This window comes from Gorilla gorilla, chromosome 1 (genome assembly GCF_029281585.2).
Source record: "Gorilla gorilla gorilla isolate KB3781 chromosome 1, NHGRI_mGorGor1-v2.1_pri, whole genome shotgun sequence".
Taxonomy (NCBI): Eukaryota; Metazoa; Chordata; class Mammalia; order Primates; family Hominidae; genus Gorilla; species Gorilla gorilla.
In genome coordinates, this window is record NC_073224.2 from 35,557,648 (window position 1) to 35,577,408 (window position 19,761).

Consider the following 19,761-nt stretch of genomic DNA (forward strand, 5'->3'; position numbering starts at 1 on the left):
GAGTCAATATATTATACAAAGCTTGTGGGAGGCTGAAGTGGGCAGATCACTTGAGATCAGGAGAGTCCGAGACCAGCCTGGCCAACATGGTAAAACCCTGTCTCTACTAAAAATACAAAAATTAGCCAGGTGTGGTGGCGGGGGGGCACCTGTATTCCCAGCTACTTGAGAGGCTGAAGCCAGAGAATCACTTGAACCCAGGAGGCGAAGGTTGCAGTGAGCCTAGATCGTGCCATTGCACTCCAGCCTGGGTGACAGAGACTTGGTCTCAAAAAAAAAAAAAAAGATATTATACAAAGCTTGTTCTGTTCATAAAAGGTTGAACATTACTGGATAAGACTACAGATCACACAATTCTGCATGTTTTATTTTATAATATTTTATTTTTATTTTTGGTAGCGGAAGGATCTCACTATTTTGCCGAAGCTGGCCTTGAACTCCTGGCCTCAAGTGATCCTCCCACATCAGCCTCCCAAAACGCTGGGATTATAGGCATGAGCCACCACTCCTGGCCTAGATAAACTTTGATTTCTCTTTTATTATAAAGGTAACATGTTCACCATGTATTTGGAAAATATAGTAGAAGTATACAAAAGAAAATGTAGACTTGTTATACTGTAACACTCAGAGATAAGCACTATTAATGCTTTGGCATATTATTTGTATTGTCTTTCTGATAAACAGATAAATAGATGATAGATAGAGAGATAGAGATAAGATAGTTGTCATTGTATATAGTTTCATATCTTACATTTTCTAACAATTTTGTAAGCATGTTCTTCTCATTTAGTTTTTTTAATGTTATATGTTAATGTCTCCATAATAATTTAATGACATCTGTGTACAACAATTTATTAAGCATTTCTTGGTTATTGAGAGTGTGTTTCTAACCCTTTGCTTATCTTATATAATGTAGCAATGAAAACCCTCTTGCGTGAATAGTTCTTTGAACTGCTGAGTTTTTCCTCAGCAGATTCCTTACAAAAAGAATTTCAGGATAAAGGTATACAAAGATTTTTAAGTCTCTTAAATAAATTGTCAAATAGTTTTCTAGATAAGTGGCAACAATTTATACTTCTACTGGCTGTCACAACAGTAAGAACTGTCATGTTTTATTTTATTTATTTATTTATTTTTGAGACAGTCTCACTGTGTCACCCAGGCTGGAGTACAGTGGAGCAATCATGACTCACTGCAGCCTCTACCTCTTGGGCTCAAGCCATACTCCCACCTCTGCCTCCCAAGTAGCTGGGACTACAGGCGCTTGCCAACACACCCAGCTAATTTTTGTATTTTTCATAGAGACAGAGTATTGCCATGTTGCCCAGGCTGGCCTCCAACTCCTGAGTTCAAGTGATCCACCCACCCTGGCCTCCCAAAGTGCTGGCATTACAGGAGTGAGCCACTGCACCTGGCCAAAACCTGTCATGTTTTATAATGTTTGGAACTTTATATATGCAAAAAAAAAGTGATAACAAAGTTTTATTGAAATTTTCTTGAGTTTATTTTGTGTGGTTGAAAACTCTGTGTATGTTTATAGAATGCTCTATTTATAATCTTTGCCCATTTTTCTTTCCTAGTGAAATATTCTTATTTATTTATATGAGCTTTCATGAGGTTTATATGAGATATATATATACATGCATATGTATATTAATCCTTTGCTATCTATGCTGCAAATTTTTTCTACATGTTTTCTGTCTTTTAATTTTGCTAATGATTTCAACATTAAAAAGTTTTAGGCTGGGCACGGTGGCTCACGCCTGTAAGCCCAGCACTTTGGGAGGCCAAGGCAGGCACATCACTTGAGGTCAGGAGTTCAAGACCAGCCTGACCAACATAGCGAAACCCCGTCTGTCCTAGAAGTACAAAAAAATTAACCAGGCATGGTATGTGTGCCTGTAATACCAGATACTCGGGAGTCTGAAGCAGGAGAATTGCTTGAACCCGGGAAGCAGAGGTTGCAGTGAGCCAAGATCTCACCACTGTACTCCAGCCTGGGCAACAGAGTGGGACTCCATCTGAAAAAACAAAAACAAAAACAAAAAACAAAAAAGAACCCCTTAAATTTACTTGTATTCAAATCTTTGCTTTTACCTTGTAATTTCTTCCATGCTTTTTGTTTATAATTCCTTCTCCACTTTGAAGACAGGAGAATATTTATTTGTATTTCGAGATGTTTTATTTTTTGTAATTAACTTGATAATTCATCTTGTGTTTATTTTACATGTAGCACGAGGTGAAGATTTAACTGGAGATCATTCCCCAAACTGTTTGCTGACTAATCCATTTGTGTGTGGTTTTCCTTAACATGTATTAGATCCCCACACACACCATGGGTGCCTCGGCCTATACCCCAGACTCCCTTTCAGGAATGAAGGACTTGTTTCTCCAGCAGCTAGAAGACAGCTCTCAGCTGCCAGTTCTTTGGGGATTGACTCTGCAGAAAAAAAAAAAAACAAAAAATCTGCCTGAAAAAGAATCTAAATGACCTTCTAAGCCCCACAGCTCCCTATGTGGTGTGTGGCTGTAGCCTTTCTTGGGACTGAATCACAGCTCAACTTCTCCCTGTGCTCAGTTTCACTTCTGTCCTCTCCTTCCATGCTCACCCCAAGCACACTCCCTAATGAATGTCTGATATGGTCTGGCTGTGTGTCCCAACTCAAATCTCATCTTGCATTGTAATCCAAATTATAATCCCTATATGTTGAGGGAGGGACTTCATAGGAAGTGATTAGATCATGGGGGCAGTTCCCCCATGCTGTCCTCATGATAGTGAGTAAGTTCTCATGTTATCCGATGGTTTTATAAAGGGCTTTTCCCCCACTTCACTCTTCACTCATTCTCTCTCCTGCCACCCTGTGAAGAGGTGCCTTCTGCCATGATTGTAAGTTTCCTGAGGCCTCCCCAGCCAGGCAGAACTGTGAGTCAATTAAACCTCTTTTCTTTATAAATTACCCAGTCTCGGATATTTCTTCATAGCCGCATGAGAACTGACTAATACAAAGTCCTACAACCTAATCTCCATATCAGAGTCAGCTTCCAGGGAGTACAGCCTATGACATACATAAAGGCCCATGATCTGCAATCCAGAATTTCAAAATTAGTAAAGTTCTAAAAAGCAAAAGTTTTTTTTTCTTTTTCATGAGTTTTGTGCCAACGTTCACTTGGGAACAAAATATGACGTGAATCAGTTGGAGGCTGTTTGTAGTTTTTATGTATCCTACTGGGTTTCATTACAGAAATATCAATATGTTTGTTTATGTAGTACTGGTCCCAACCCCACTGGGTTCTGAGGTCTATGAAGTATTCAGTAATATTTAGGATATAACCAAATTACCTTTCTGAAATTCAAATATTAAATTCACAAACATATGTAACCCCAAGAATTTAAGACAAAGGACAGTGGGCCTATATGGGATGTATTTTGAAATTTACCTTGATGTATATGCTGTTTTGATGGCAAAATCATCATTAAGCATTTAAAAATCTCGTAAGTTAAGTCTTCTCCCTTAGTATTACTATTCTTTTGCAAAATACTTTTTGTTATTCCTACCTGTTTACCCTTTGAGATGAACTTCAGAATCATTTTACCAAATTATCTCCCCAAATTGAGATTTCCCTTGAAATAATACTATGCCTAAAAGTTAATCCAGGGACCCTTAATATCTTCAAAGTATTTATCTCATCTAAGAATATGATAAGTCTATCTCTTTGTTGATGTTGACTTTTACAGCTCTAGGTAAGTTTTAAAACTTCTTCAGAAAAGCTCCACATGTATTTCATTAGAGTTATTGCAATGACCTAGATTTTTGTTGTTATTCTGAAAGAAACTATGAAAGTTTTTTTCCTACTAATTATCCTAATTATTTGCTTGTAGAAAAAAAAATCCTTTCATAATTTTACTTTTTATTGCCTCGCTTCTGAAATTACATTAATTCTAAGAGCTTTTCAGTTGAATTATCTTGATTTTTCTTTGTATTTAATTATGTCATCTGCAAATAATGATAATTTTGTCCTCTTTTAAAATATTCATGCATCCTCTTTCCATTTTATACCACATTGTGCTGGACAGTATGTTCATTGGTAAGAACGTGAAATAATGATGGCAGTGGCAGAAATTCTGGTCAGCTTCCCAGTTTTAATTGGGATTGTCCCTAGTGCTCCACTATTAAGCATTATGCTGGCTGGTGTTTTATGATGCTTATTTTTAATCATCTATAGAAATATTCTATTCTTAGTTTTCTAAGGGTTTCTTTTTCATCTGTAAGAAATATGTTGCATCGTATCCTATATTTTTTGACATTTGTTGAAATTACCATATGTTTGTCTCCTTTGAAATATTGCTATGATGCAATATATTAATAGATTCCCTAATATTAAAAACATTCTTAAACTTTACGACATCCCTTATTTCATTGTAGTGGGTAAGTTTCACTTATTCTTTATAAAAATATGGATTTTTACGTACATATTTATAATTGAGACCAGTCTATAGTGATTAACTCCTCTCAAATGTGAAAGCAGATGTTATCATCTGGGGAGCAATTTTAAAACGAAGATTACATAATCCAGTAGCCATGACGGAAGAGAAAGATGAATTTGATTCTCAAACAATTTTAATTTTCTAATAGAAAGTAATGCTCTATAGTTAAAAGAAAAATAGTCATGTGTTAACAAATTGACAGGAGATCAATTTCATATTCTTCAAAGTGCTCAAGAAATCAATTATGAAAAGAGAAACAATCTAATAGTAAAGTGAACAGTGGTTATGAACAGGCATTTTACAGAAACAAAATTATAAATGAGCAATATAATTTGAAACAATGCCCAACCTCTTTGTTAATTGAAGACCTACAATTAAAACTCTAATAGGTATTGTTTTATGCCTATCAAAAATAGCAAAGTTCCCAACATTTGACAATGATACCCAGTCCTGGCAAGAGTATGGGGAAATGGGAATTCCTATTCCTTGTTTCCAGAGAAGGGTTTGGCAATAGTTATCAAATTAAAATATATGTCCATTAGATCCAGCAATTCCGCAGCTAATAATTTACAGTATGGATTTATTCACCAAATATACATAGAAAGTACAAAACTAAGTCAAAACAACTGTTATATCCACTAATAGAAAACCGATTGAATAAATTAAGGCATATTTATTTGATAGATAGTATGTTGCTATGAAAAAGAATAGATAGATCTGTGTGTACTGATATGAAAAATTTCGAATATAAATTATTAAGTGAAGGAAAGCAAATTGCAGAAGAGTAAGCATATTCTGACCCTTTTTGTAGATATGTTGAATGTTGGACAAATATAGATGCTAGTATGTGCATCTTTTTTATTCTTCATACTACACTGTTACCTAGGAAATAGGTATAAGAATAAGGTAGTAAAGCCGGGCACGGTGGCTCACGCTACCATGTAATCCCAGCACTTTGGGAGGCCAAGGCGGGCGGATCACCTAGGGTCAGGAGTTTGAGACCAGCCTGGCCAATATGGTGAAACCCCGCCTGTACTAAAAATACAAAAACATTAGCCAGGTGTGGTGGTGGGTGCCTCTAATCCCAGCTACTCAGGAGGCTGAGGCAGGAGAGAATTGCCTGAACTCAGGAGTCGGAGGTTGCAGTGAGCCAAGATCATGCCATTGCACTCCATCCTGGGCAACAAGAGAGAGACTCTGTCTCAAAAATAAAATAATAATAAGATTGTGAGAAGGAAGGAGATCAAGGACACATTTTATTGTGTACTCTCTGCACTGTCTGAATCTTCTATATTACCTCCACTAAAATGTAATATCAGCAAAGGTTTTCTGACATTTTTAAAGTTTGTTTGCTTCTAAGTACTTTTTAATATTAAATTGATAATAAGAATTTAATATCATATTCCCAGGTTCCATCCTTAATGATTCAAAAGGTGAGATGTGGAACCCAGGAACCTGACATTTTTACAAATATTCCCAGAAAATTCAAGGTAGGTGGTTGGGAAACACACTGAAAATCTCAGTTCTGTAGCTATGCTATTTTGCTTTATCTCATTCAAATATGAATACCAAGATGAAGCCAGCATAATACCTGTCCATGATTTTCTATGATCTGGAAAAGTTACATAGCATATGAATTATCAATGTCTTGAAAATATGGAAAAAATACCAATAAAATAAGAAGCTTTGTAGAAATAATGCATTGATATCTTAACTTATTTTCTTCAAAAGCTAATTTTATAGTCTTCTACTTATTTTTTTGAATCACATAGAGTCAATTATGTTTTCATCCCAAAGTACAGAGATTTTCAAACTTATTGCCATAGTGAGACAAATAAATCTCTAAAATTTTCTTCTCTACCATATCCATTATATAACCCCTTTCTGATTTCTCAGTTTTATTTATGAATATCCCTTTCATTTTTCCTTTATTACCCTCTATTTTGTAAGTATTTCTAAAGAAGCTAGCCCTTGAACTTTTTGATTAGCACTAATTATTCTGTCCCTGTTCTCTATTTAATATCTGCTTTTATCTTTATTATTTCTTTCCATTTCTATTTTAATTAAATGAGTTTTATTGTTTTTTGCAACTTAAAACAGTCATTTTCACCCTTCTCTACTTAATTATAAAAGCATATGAAGTACTATGTGTTACTGTAAGTATAATCCTAGCCACTTATCATAATTTTCTAAGTAAGTCTCTTAATATGACTTCATCGTCTTTAGCAATAATTTTACTTTTCCTTTAACATAGTGGTTAACACATTTTAAAGAATTGTCATGTAACCGTTCCATGTAACTGTGGCTCATACCTATAACGCCAGCACTTTTGGAGTCCAGTACAAAAAATCACTTGAAGCCAGAAGCTCAAGACCAGCCTGAGCAACAAAGAGAGACTCTCATCTCATCTCTACATAAAAAAAAAAAAAAAAAAAAAAAAAATTAGCCAGGTATAGTGGCATGTATGCCTGTGGTCCCAGCTACTCCAGAGGCTGATGTGAGATCACTTGAGCCCCAACCCAGAGTTTGAGGCTGCAGTGAGCTTTGATCATGCTGCTATGCTCCATTCTAGGACACAGAGCAAAACACTGCCTCTTAAAACTGAAAGAAGAAACTATCATGTGATTTAATGTTTTTGTTTAAATTTTAATTATTAATATCTGATGAAAATGTAAAGTTTTAGAAAATATAATTATGCTACATCTGTGTTTTGAAATTTCTTGGTTTTCTTCACATACTTAATCTGTATGTATTTTAAATGTATATTCTATTTATTAATAGATATGTATTAACTCATTCTTGTCAAATAGTATTTATTAGTTTAATTCTGTTAAGTTATATTGTCAATCTGTCTTTGTCTTTGATTTTTGGCTATCTAATGTTTCAAAGTATAAGAGGGGTGTGGTAAATTTTCCTACAACAGTTTTACTTCAATTCATTTCCATGTCCTCTCTATGTTCTCTAATCTTAGGTGTCTCTTGTTTTTCAGGTAGATTTTAGAGGCTTTAACTTATTAAAATACATGCTTGGGTTTACTTTAGGCACCTTGTTTTATTCACGTAGTCATTTAGCAAATATTCAATACTCACTCTATCAGTATCAGCTGGCAGAGCCATGTGCTAGAGTTCTGGCCAGTAAGGTATAGGCAGAAGTCCACTGGAGTGACCGCTTCCTTATTATTTATTTATTTATTTATTTATTTATTTATGTATTTATTTATTTTTGAGAAGGAGTTTGGCTCTGTCGCCCAGGCTAGAGCGCAGTGGTGCGATCTTGGCTCACTGCAACCCGTCTCCAGAGTTCAAGCAATTCCTCTGCCTCAGCCTCCCTAGTAGCTGGGATTACAGGTGCCCACCACATGCCCGGCTAATTTTTGTATTTTAGTAGAGATGGGGTTTCACCATGTTGGCCAGGCTGGTCTTGAACTCCTGACCTCAAGTGATCTGCCTGCCTCAGCCTTCCAAAGTGCTGGGATTACAGGTGTGAGCTACCGCGCCGGCCCTTTCTCTCTTCTTACCGGATGCAGTCAGCTTGCTGGAGCTATAGCAGTTACTTTGTAAGCATGAAGGAAGGACCAAGACTTGTAGTTATACCTTCCACCATTATTTACTTACCGAAACAACATAAACAAGTATCTACCTCTAGAATTCCTCTTATCAGAGAAAAATAAATTTCTATTGGTTGAAGCTGTTAGTTGGCTATTGTGTACTTGCAACTGAAGACATTTTAAATTAATCTATGTCTTTACTTCTGTACCTCAAATTTTCAAAAATATATTTGAAACTACACATTTTTAATTATTAGGTTGGTGCAAAAGTAATTGCGGTTTTTGCTATTTTAATGCAGTTTTGCCATTACTTTTTTTAATATAAAAATCAAGTATCCTGCAATAACTCCGTAGGTAATAAAATAAATTAGAGTGCTTTACACTCTACTGCCTTCCTTCCCATTTTCCAATTTTTATAACATTTGTAAAATCAAAATTTTATTTTGATTGAATTTTTACGTTAAGTATCTTTTTCATATCATGTTACTTTCCATTCAAGTTATAAACCGTATTACAACAATTATTTAGAATTAACATTTTGTGTCCAATATTATCAGTTTACATTAAGTTTTTTAAGAGTTCAATTTGTTCACTCTTGGATAAAAGCTTTTCACCCATCTTTTGGGCAGCTGACAGTTATCTTCAGGCATTTTTCCTAAAGGATACAAGAATGCTATTTCTCTTTTAAATCCTTCCCTAATTAAAAACGCCTTTCTTTTGCCTTTAAACATGAATAACATGTAAGACAACAACATCTTGTTAAAACTGTAGAATTCTTGAGTTAACATATTCCATAAAAACTCCAGATTTCAAAAGCTATCTTATGAAGTTTTTATGTAGTATTATAAAGAGAAGCCTATGAGCAGCATAGTTTTTTTCCTTGCTAAAGTACACTTTTAAAATTCTTTCTGAAGAAGTGTAAGAATGTGATACTCTATCAGCAATTTATCCTGGAAGATGTTAAGCCCATTGGATCACAGCTCAAATGATCATGATGATGGATGGTGATGGTGATGATGACATTGGGAGTAACAATGGCAGTAATGGTGATGACGATGATGACGATTTTAGCTCAGGAAAGTTTTCTTCTGTATATCTTTTCTTATTCCTTCTTTTCTCTTGGTTTATTTCTTCTGAATATTGCCTGTTTAAAATTGGTTTCTGTTCTCTGTATCAACTTTCTCTCTCTGTTTTTAAACCTATTACCTTACCATTCATAGAAAGATGTAGTTTGCCTTCTACGTCATTGACTTGGTTTTCTGTAGTATCTATTCTCCTATTTATTACCTTCAAGGTACATTTTAATTCTGTTTAATTCTGTTTATAAGTTACCAGAATTCTCTTATTGTGCCCATAAAATCCTTTTAAATATCTACTGGCATTCCAGAGAGCCACTATTATCTCATCTCTCCACTCTTGTCCGGTAAGTCCGTGCTTCCTCATATTTATTGAGAAATACACAAAGAACATCATCTAGTTTATTTTTCTTCATTTGTTTTGTTTTTTTCTGAAAATGTTATTTTAGTTTTTTTTTTTTTCTTCTAACTTTTGTTTTGGATTCAAGGAGTACCTATGCAGGTTTGTTACATGAGTAATTTGCATGTCGCTGGGCTTTGATGTACAAATGATTTTGTCACCCAGGTATTGAGCCAATAGGCAGTTTTTCAATCCTCACGTTCCACCTACCCTCCACCTTCAAGTAGGCTACAGTGTCTATTGTTGCCATCTTCATGTCCATGTGTACTCAATGTTTAGCTCCCACTTATAAGTGAGAACATGCAGTATTTGGTTTTCTGTTCCTGTGTTAATTCACTTAGATCATGGCCTCTAGCTTCTTCCATGTTGTTGCAAAGGACATAATTTTGTTATTGTTTATGGCTGTGTAGTATTCCATGGTATATATGTACTACCTTTTCTTTATCCAGTCCACCATTGACGAGTATCTAGGTTGATTCCATGTCTTTGCTGTTGTGAATTGTGCTACAAAGAACATATGCATGCATGTGTCTTTATAGTAGAACAATTTATATTCCTTTGGGTATATATCTGGAATGACACTGCTGGGTCAAATGGTAGTTCTGTCTTAAGTTCTTTGAGAAATCTACAAACTGATTTCCACAGTGGCTGAACTAATTTACATTCCCAGCAGGATGTGTATGTGTTCCCTTTTCTCCACAACTTTTCAAACATCTGTTTTTGTTTTGTTTTGTTTTTCTGAGTCAGGGTCTCACTTTGTCCCCCAGACTGCCATGCAGTGGCCTGATCATGGCTCATTGCAGCCTCAACCTCTTGGGCTCCAGCAATCTTCCTGTCTCAGCCTCCCAAGTAGCTAGGACAATAGGCGCATACCACCACACCCATCTAATATTTTTTTATTTTTTTCTAGCGATGTAGTCCCTGTGTTGCCCAGGCTGCTCTCAAACTTCTGGGCTCAACTAATCCTCCTGCCTTGGCCTCCCAAAATGCTGGGATTAGAGGGGTGAGCCACTGTGCCCAGCCAGTTGTTTGTTTGTTTGTTTGTTTTTAACTTTTTAATCATAGCCATTCTGACTGGTGTGAGATAGTATCTTACTGTTTTGATTTGAATTTCTCTAATGAGTATTGATGTTGAGCATTTTTTCATATGCTTGTTGGCTGTGTATATGTCTTCTTTTGAGAAGTGTCTGTTCATATCTTCTGCCATTTTAAAATAATTTTTGTTGATTTATTTAAGTTCCTTATAGATTCTGGTGATTAGACCTTTGTCATATGCATAGTTTGCAAATATTTTCTCCCATTCTGTAGGTTGTCTGCTTGGCATTTCTCTTGGACAATACAGGCAGTTGAAATACCAGACTATTTTTATTGGTTTCATGTTGTTATCTTTCTGTTTGCTCATCCTTGAGTAATTTGAGTTGAATTGAGGACCTGTTTTGCCATTGAGTATTTCTTAATGTGTTATTCTTTCCAGAAATTAGCAAATAATTGACTGATAGCTTTAAGTGGCTGTTGTCACTTGGCATCTGAGTTATCATGGCTGCTTCAGTGGAAAAGTAGAATGAAGTTAATCAGGTACAGATTTCTTACTGCCATCCTAACAAGAAATGCTGCCTTTTCTTTTACTAAAAGAGGGATACTTCCTATTTCATGAACTGCATGGATTTCAAATGCATCTGATAGTGATTTTAAAAATAAATGAGGAAGTTTGATTACTGGTACATTATACTCAACATGCATGCAGTAGAGAAGCAATACAGTAGTATGGTTAAAAATATAGGTTTGAAGATGAGTTGGGTACCTTTCCACAGTGTGACCTCAGGAGACCCACATCTGTGAATCTCAGTTTCCTCGTGCACAGAATGGCACTAATAATATCTACCTCACAGAGCTACCGGGAAAATTAAATAATATCCTATATATTATATGCAACATATCACTAACATGTTAGGTATTGTTAATACAGAATCTAATACATGACAAGTATTCAATAAATAGTAGCAACTATAAATATTTTCTTAGTTGCATAATATTTTGTAAAATCTGCTGTTTTCCATTCCTTTTCATTTTCTTTTCTCTCCTTTTTTTTTTTTTTTTTTTTTTTTAGACGGGGTCTCACTCTGTTGCTCAGGCTAGAGTGTAGTGGCATGATCTCAGCTCACTGCAGCCTCCGTTTCCCAGGCTCAACTGATCCTCTCACCTCACCCTCCCAAGTTGCTGGGACTACAGGCGCATACCACCATGCCCACCTAATTTTTGTATTTTTTGTAGAGAAAGGATTTCACCATGTTGCCCAGTCTTGTCTCAAGCTCCTGGGCTCAAGCAATCTGCCTGCCTTGGCTTTGCAAACTGTTGGGATTAGCCCCTTTTTCTTTCTAAGCAAATCATCTGTAATAATTTATTTGGAGTACCTAGTAATAAAATTTCTAAATAAATACCATTCCACTTTTAAAAACATTTAATTAGCTTTATTCACATTAAAATACATGATTACAGGTCTGTTGCTAGCCATCGATCAATTCGATCAAGTAAACAAGAATCCTGAAGTATTTCAAGAACTGTGGGTTTTACTCAGTCAAAATATAAGTTTGACTCAATTTTACATACTGATAAGTAATTCAAGAGTTTCATGATAAAGTCTTTTCACAGACTAAGAAAGACGAAAATATCTGGAATTTGGTTTCATTTTCATCAGGTGAAAAATACTTTCACTGTGGACATATTTATCCAACTTAGGTTCACAGAAGGAATGTTTTCAGTTGGTTACAAATATCAAAATGAATTGTCATCTGCTGGCAGGGAAATAGGGAACCAGAGACAGGGGGGACTGAGAAAAATTCAGAAAACACCACTTGCTTTTATCTGTCTAGTTCACAACATAAACGACCCAAGCTACAACCAAAGTTTGAAATGTTTTTTCACATGGAAAAATTAGAAATAATTTTAATTATTGTTTGCTTTGTAATTAAATTGATTCCTTTACAACTTTGTGGAAAGTTTTACATTGAAAATCTCTGCCGGGTGCAGTGGCTCACGCCTATAATCCCAGCATTTTGGGAGCCCGAGACGAGCGGATCATTCGAAGCCAGGAGTTCGAGACCAGTCTGGCCAACATGGCAAAACCCCGTCTCTACTAAAAATACAAAAAAATAGCCGGGCGTGGTGGTGGGCACCTGTAGCCCCAGCTACTCAGAGGCTGAGGCACGAGAATGGCTTAAACCCGGGAGGGAGGCAGAGGTTGCAGTGAGCTGAGATTGCACCACTGCTCTACAGCCTGAGCAACAGAGCAGGACTCCTTCTCAAAAAAAAAAAAGAAAGAAAAAAAGAAAAAGAAAACTGGGTGCGGTAGCTCAGGCCTGTAATCCCAGCACTTTGGGAGGCCGAGGCAGGCAGATCACGAGGTCAGGAGTTCCACACCAGCCTTGCCAACATGGTGAAACCCATCTCTACTAAAAATACAAAAATTAGCTGGGCATGGTGGCGGGTGCTTGTAATCCCAGCTACTCGGGGGGCTGAGGCAGGAGAATAGCTTGAACCTGGGAGGCGGAGGTTGCAGTGACCCGAGATCGCGCCATTGCGCTCCAGCCTGGGCGACAGAGTGAGACTTCGTCTCCAAAAAAGAAAAAAAAAAAAGAAAAAAGAAAGAAAGAAAGAAAGAAAGAAAGAAAGAAAGAAAGAAAGAAAGAAAGAAAGAAAGAAAGAAAGAGAGAAAGGACCTCTACAGATGAGTTTCCCATAGGCAGGACTGGAGGGATTTTAATGCCTTATGCTGTTTCCCTTTGATAAGCAGCCCCTGCAGGCCAGCTGAGTGATCTCCAGTTCCTAAAGCCACAGGTGTTCTCATCTATTCTAGAGAAACTGCAGGAGCATAGTGAATTAAAATGGTTTCACTTTTGCTCAAGGGAGCCACCTACTGTGTCACTTTTACATTGTCCAGATCCAACCCAGGTGAAGATAGGCTTTTTGGGGGAGCTAGGGGTATGATATTTTTAATAATTCAAAATTCTTAGAATATTAAATGTGTCCATGACTTTAAGAAAGGGGTTCTTTCTATCTGCAGTATAATTTCTAAGAAAAATGATTTGACTAGATATGTAAAATGCCAGAAGGCACTAGTAACTAAAAATCTAGCCAAGATAAAGTATCTTTTCAATGATTTTGTAAGTCAATGCACTGGGGAGAAGGAGGAGATGAAAGCCATCCAAAATGGGCCATATCCTTCCATTTCACATTCAGAATCAGCTCTACTGCTGAGACCCCTATATGTAACATTTATCCTGTTATTTGGAAAATGGTATGGTGTGTTTGAAGACCACCCTCCAGGCAGTCTGAAACTCCAGACTGGAGGCTCAGCTCAAACCAACCATCACAAATTATATGACTGCACAAATCAATTTCTCTCTCTTAACTTCAGTTCAAACATCTTAAATGTGAGTGCAGTAGACTAAATCAGAGGCCTCAAAACTTCTTGTTTAATATGGATAGAACACAAGTATATGAAAAGAGATAAAACTGGATTGACCCCAGAGCAATCCTAAGGAACCCCAGGGCTCTGTGGGACTCAGTTTCCAAACTGCTAGATCAAGGGATTCCAAAGACATTCTCTAGCTCTAATAGCCTATGATTCAACATTGAAAATATTAAAAAAAAAAAAAAAACAGAACCCTATGTCTCCATCTATATAATATGTCCCTGAGGTTTAGCTCTGTGGAAATTGGTCCAAGTTGCATCACTGGAAGAAGAGAAAAAGAAAATAATGAAAAAAGAAAAATTGACTTCGCTGTAATGAACTCAAACAGGAGCTGGTTAGTATTTCTGAATCTTTGCCAGGGCTTCAGCCTCCCCTCTGAAAAAGTACACGTGGGGAACACAGAGCCCCATCAAATGAAAAGAGATGGAGTACACAAGAGGACTTTCCAAATGAAAGCTCTTCTCCTTGAACTCTGCAGGATCCATTTGCACTACTGGACATTTCTGACACTGGAGAGAAAAAATGCTTAGCAGGAACCCTCTGTCCTCATAACAGGTTTCTCGTGTTTGTTGCTTTGTGAACTAATCTAAATCAAATAAAGCAATGTACTCAAACCACAGTGGACCTGAGTGTATAAATGAGGAACAGATGGTGATTAAGTGTATAGTGTCATTTCTATTTTGTGACGGTAACGGATCACAAAAGCACTATAGTCCACATGGCAGGAGTGGTCACAGCCGCCCCACATACTCTTCTTCTAAACGTGATCTCCAAACCTCCTTCCCTTCTCATCTCCCACTCAGTTCTGGGAAATGCAGAAAAATGTGTAATAGTTAGTGATAGAAAGAGCCACTGACATAAATACATGGTGGGTCATTTATTATGCGTGGCTTCTGATCAAGGGATTAGAGAGTTTTCATTCAATCTTTATTTTCAGCCACTCAAGTTCCATTTCCCTTGCTTTATTTAGTTTTGACAAAGACAGTTTCTGTATTTACACTTAACATGCTTAGTTTCCCTAAATATTCAAGGATACCATCAACCCTCACTGGAGGCCTGTTTGATAATGGCAGGTATAATTTCTGTATTAGTTTTCTGTTGTTGCATAACAAATCACCCATCCCCCCCACCAAAAGAACAACTTAGTGGCTTAAACAATAAGCATATATTATCTCACACAGTTTCTGTAGGGTCAGGAATTTGGAAGCGGGGTAATTTTGGCTTGAGGTCTCTGATGAGATTGCATTTAGCCGGAACTCCAGTCATCTGAAGGCTCATCTGGGGTGGGAGAATCTGCTTCCAAGATGGCTCACTCACATAGCTGTTAGCAAGAAACCTAGGTTTCTCACTAGAATTGACAGGAGGCCTTCGTACCTTACCACATGGACCTCTGATTAGGGCTGCTTGAGTGTCCTCACAACAGGGAAGCCAGTGTCTCCCAGAGTGAGTGATCTGAGAGAGAGACAGAGAGAGAGAGAGAGAGAACGAGAAGGATGCCTTATGATGTTGATGACCTAGTCTCATAAATCACACATCATCACTCCTTGTATATTCTATTTATCAGAAGTGAGCCACTAAAGCTGAACCCATGCTTAAGGGGAAGGGAATTAGACTCCACATGTTTTAGGGAAGACACACCAAAGAATTTGCAGACACATTTTAAAACCAACAAATCTTAGGATGGCCCAGAATCTGAAAATGGAAACTTTGAAAAAGTATTGCAAGGTAACGATTCAAATGTCAAAACATTTTCTGCAGGATTTTGTTGCTTTGCAGTGTAGGCGAGCCAGAGGTCACCTCCAAACCCTTTTTAACTCTTAGTGGGCTCTTTGGCTTGACCTAGGAGCCAAATTGACATCAGGTAGATTAATAAGAAAAAATCGTATAAACTTTATTAGTTTTACATGTACATGGGGATCTTCACAAGAGTGAAAATCGAAGAAGTGGCCAGAGCAAGATGCTTTTATACTTTTTAGACAAAAACCAATATACTTGAGAGGACAAAGAGGATCTGGCTAAGGGCAGTAAATTTCTTCGGGGTTCACTAGGAGATATATGAGGGGTGGAGAAGTAGTGAAAGATAAGGGCTACCTTGGTAAATATGTTTATTATAGTTCATTGCAGCCCCCAGTTCCCAATCTCTGTGATAAGGACTATTTTGTCACCCTAGTACAGGGAGGGGGCCCCTTCCAGAGGAATCTCTGTGACTTGCTGTCTGCTGGAAGAGATAGGTCAGCTTGCCCTTTCTGAAACTACAATTTCTTCAATGTTTTTAACTCAAAATAATCAATATACCAATTCAGCATATTTTGGGATAGCGTGTCCTTCACTCCTTCAGCAGTGGCACAACACGCATAAGTATTGGTTTACAGATCATTAATTACTTGATAATAAGATTAGAATCAGAGGATCTTTAATCTAAATGTCAGAAAGAAGGAGTACTTAACATTACAGATATCTCTTAACAAATTACAGATATCTGTCATGATCTTGTAAAGTAATGTGGAAAATGGTTTAATTCATAGAGATTTTCAGGAACACATCTGAAGTATACAAGAAACTGGCTTTGGAATTTCTCTGCTGTGAAGATGCAAGGAAGTCAAAGATTAAATAAACAAAGATGATAAACATAGATGCTAATGAAAATGTTAATGCTTCTAACCCACCTGATGGTAAAGAAGATAAATAAATTGAAGTGATTCTTAGGTGACTACAGTAATTTTTTTGGAAGTACTTCCATGATTTTGCCAAATTTTACAACAACTCTTGGAATAAAACGAGTGGCAATGATTGTGCCATTTTTATTGTGTGTTGAGGGTAGAAGGGAGAGAGTGAAGCTTGATATTCATATACCAAAACCAAAAGTTAATTCTTGCTGAAAGTAAAAAAGTAAAAAATCAGTCAGACTACTTTACTGGCATAGAGGCAAATAACCAACTTATTTGTGTAATTTTATTTTTTTCATTTCCAACAGTTTATTTCAGCATCACACAAATATTGCAACTTCCCCATTCCCCCCAAAATGTAAAAGGTTTTCTGACAGAGTCAATAACATTTACACTTATGAAACAAACTATTTAGGTTGGTGCAAAAGTAATTGAGGTTTTTGCAATTAAATTTAGGTTGGTGCAAAAGTAATTGCGGTTTTTGCCATTACTTTTAATTGCAAAAACCTCAATTACTTTTGCACCAACCTAATATTGTTAAGTTCCACTGATAGAGAAGCAGAGGCTTGTATATAAACTTTCCAAATAAATATTTCTCATTCTAACAAGTGATTGGGTGTGCTTAATTAAATAAAGAATGAGAAAACAGAGTAAATCGTGGCTGACATCTTTAAAGGTTGCATTCTGGCATTTGTTTCTTGATGGGGCCATTTATCTATCCGTTCTTGAGCTGTCTAGCTAGAGAACTCTGTATTTCAGCAGTGAGTGACAGTTCTCCCATCTGCGCTTCTTATTTGCCTCCTATTCAAATAAACAAAATGTATTGCAGATACTGGTACATATTTTGCTTTGGACAGGTTTCTACCCCAACTTACAAGCAGACTTAGCATCTACCAGGGAAGAAGAAGGCTGTGGTGTTTGGAGTTGTGTGGTGGTAGAAAATTTTGTGAATGGAAGAGGCTCTTTTAAAAAGCTTGTTGTCTAGATAGCCTTGCTCTTTCAAGTATGGTCATGGAGGTTGTGAATCATGTAGACAGAAGTCTCAGGTGGCGTCACAGACCTATGGAATCAGAATCAGTGCTTTTTAAGGTGACCCCTGGATGATTCCTCTGTGTATTTAAGTTTGGTAAGCACTGCTCTGCAGAACTCAAGCCAAAAATATTTGCATTCTGGATAAACAAGAAAGCTTTACACAGAAGCTAGTCCTATCCACTGTTTTCCCCTCATCCGGTTACACTACAAATCTCACCCTAGACTCAGACTGCAGAAGAAAATTGCTGGATGCCAAATGTTCACCTCCTTGTAGCTAATTTCCATGTGCACAGGAACTTGAGCTATCTCACCAGGCCATCAGAACCAGCAGGTCCAGTGTTCAGGTAAGGCTTCCTAGCAGAGGTTTGCAAATAAAATCATTCACACAGACTAATCCTGGTTGGAGGGAAATGCACAAGGTCTAAGGTAAATCAAGGTGTAGAAAGAGGGGGCCCAATTTACACATATTTAGCCCTGTTAGCTTTCCCGGGCTTACTCAGCTTTCTTTCTCTTCATTGAGTTATACATGATCAGGATGACAACTTACAAATATATGCGCGAAGAGCCAGTGCTTCAATACTGAACAGGAGAAAACGACAATACTGCTGTTCCAAAACCGAAATACTCCATTTGGAACTGAATTGCTTTCAGAGTCATATGCTCACAACCAAAAATAGCAAACACTCTTAACACTCAAATATTTGAAAAAAAAAACACCATAATTACTGGCTCATGAGAAAAAAATACAAATTTCATATAGTTCTCAGTAGACCTGGAGACTCTTCCTTTCTTATACAATGTTCCATGACTGCCACAAAGCCTGTGAGATACCTGGGGTATTATCACCCTCTCCATTTTACAGGTAAGGAGAAAGGCCCTGTGCTGCTCACCTTTGTGACAAGCCTTCCATTGTGACAGCTATCAAGGGGCAAAACTATAACTACAGCCAGGCTCCATGATTCCAACACAACGTTGTTTTCTCCTCTACACATGGTTTGACTATAGGAAATTGTCACTTTGCACTTTGAAAGACTGCTGAATGCTAATCATATGAGACTATGCCATGTGATAAAATTGCATAGTGGTTTGGAAACTACAGTCAATATAGCCCCATCACTATGTTACTGCCCAAAAGATGCGTCCATCCATTTTCTTTTGTTTTATTTTTGTGATAAGAACACTTAAAATGAGATCTACCCTCTTAACAAATTGTATACAATATACTGTGATTAATCATTGGTACAATGTTATAAAGCAGATCTATAGAGCTTATTTATCTTGCTTGACTGAAACTTCATGCCTGTCAATTAGTAACTCCCATTTTCCCTCCCCCTAGCCCCTGGCAACCACTATTTTACTTTTTGATTCTATGAATTTGACTATTTTAGACACCTCTTATAAGTGGAATCATGCACTATTCATTTTTCTGTGACTGGCTTATTTCACTTAACATCATGTCCTCAAGGTTCATCTGCATTGTGGCATATTACAGAATTTCCTTCTTTTTTAAGGCTGAATATATATGCCATTTAATGTATGTACAACATTGTATTTATCCATTCACCTATCAACGGACATTTAGGTTGTTTCCACATCTTAGGTATTGTGACTAGACTAGTGTTGCAATGAACATGAGTGCTAATATCTTTCTAAGGTTCTGACTTTAATTCCTTTGGGTAAATAACCAGAAATGGGATTGCTGGATCATAGATCCTATGGTAATTCTTTTTTTTTTTTTTTTTTTAAACAGACAGAGTGTTTCTGTGTTGCTCACACTGGTCTTGACCTATTGGGCTCAAGCAATCCTCCCACTTCAGCCTCCCAAAGTGCTGAGATTACAGGTATGAGCCACCACGCTTGGCTGTATTTTTAGTTTTTAAAGGCACCTCCATGCTGTCTTCCAAAGTGGCTGCACCTGCTGAGACATTATGACTCTCGCCAGTGAAAAAAACAACAAAAAATTCAGCAAAGTGGCTGTAACATTTTGCGTTTCCACCAACAGTATACAAGGTTCTAGTTTCTCCACATCTTCTTGCTTCCTGTTTAAGCTGGAACTTCCTCAGGTCTTCAGGGTTAGGTTTAA

At 37.0% G+C, this 19,761-nt stretch overlaps 1 long non-coding RNA gene across 3 annotated transcripts in view; it reads right to left on the minus strand.

The window, feature by feature from the left end:
• Nucleotides 1-19,761, minus strand: part of LOC129531901 (uncharacterized) — a 240,948-nt gene that overhangs the window by 172,093 nt on the left and 49,094 nt on the right. The window contains exon 3 of one of the 3 annotated variants that reach the window (XR_010134521.1): nucleotides 11,960-15,432. The exons of 1 other annotated variant lie outside the window; for it this stretch is intronic. This is a non-coding gene — a long non-coding RNA (uncharacterized lncRNA). Of the gene's footprint in view, nucleotides 1-11,959; nucleotides 15,433-19,761 lie in introns of those variants that run through there. One more of the 3 variants, XR_008677350.2, reaches the window with a different exon arrangement.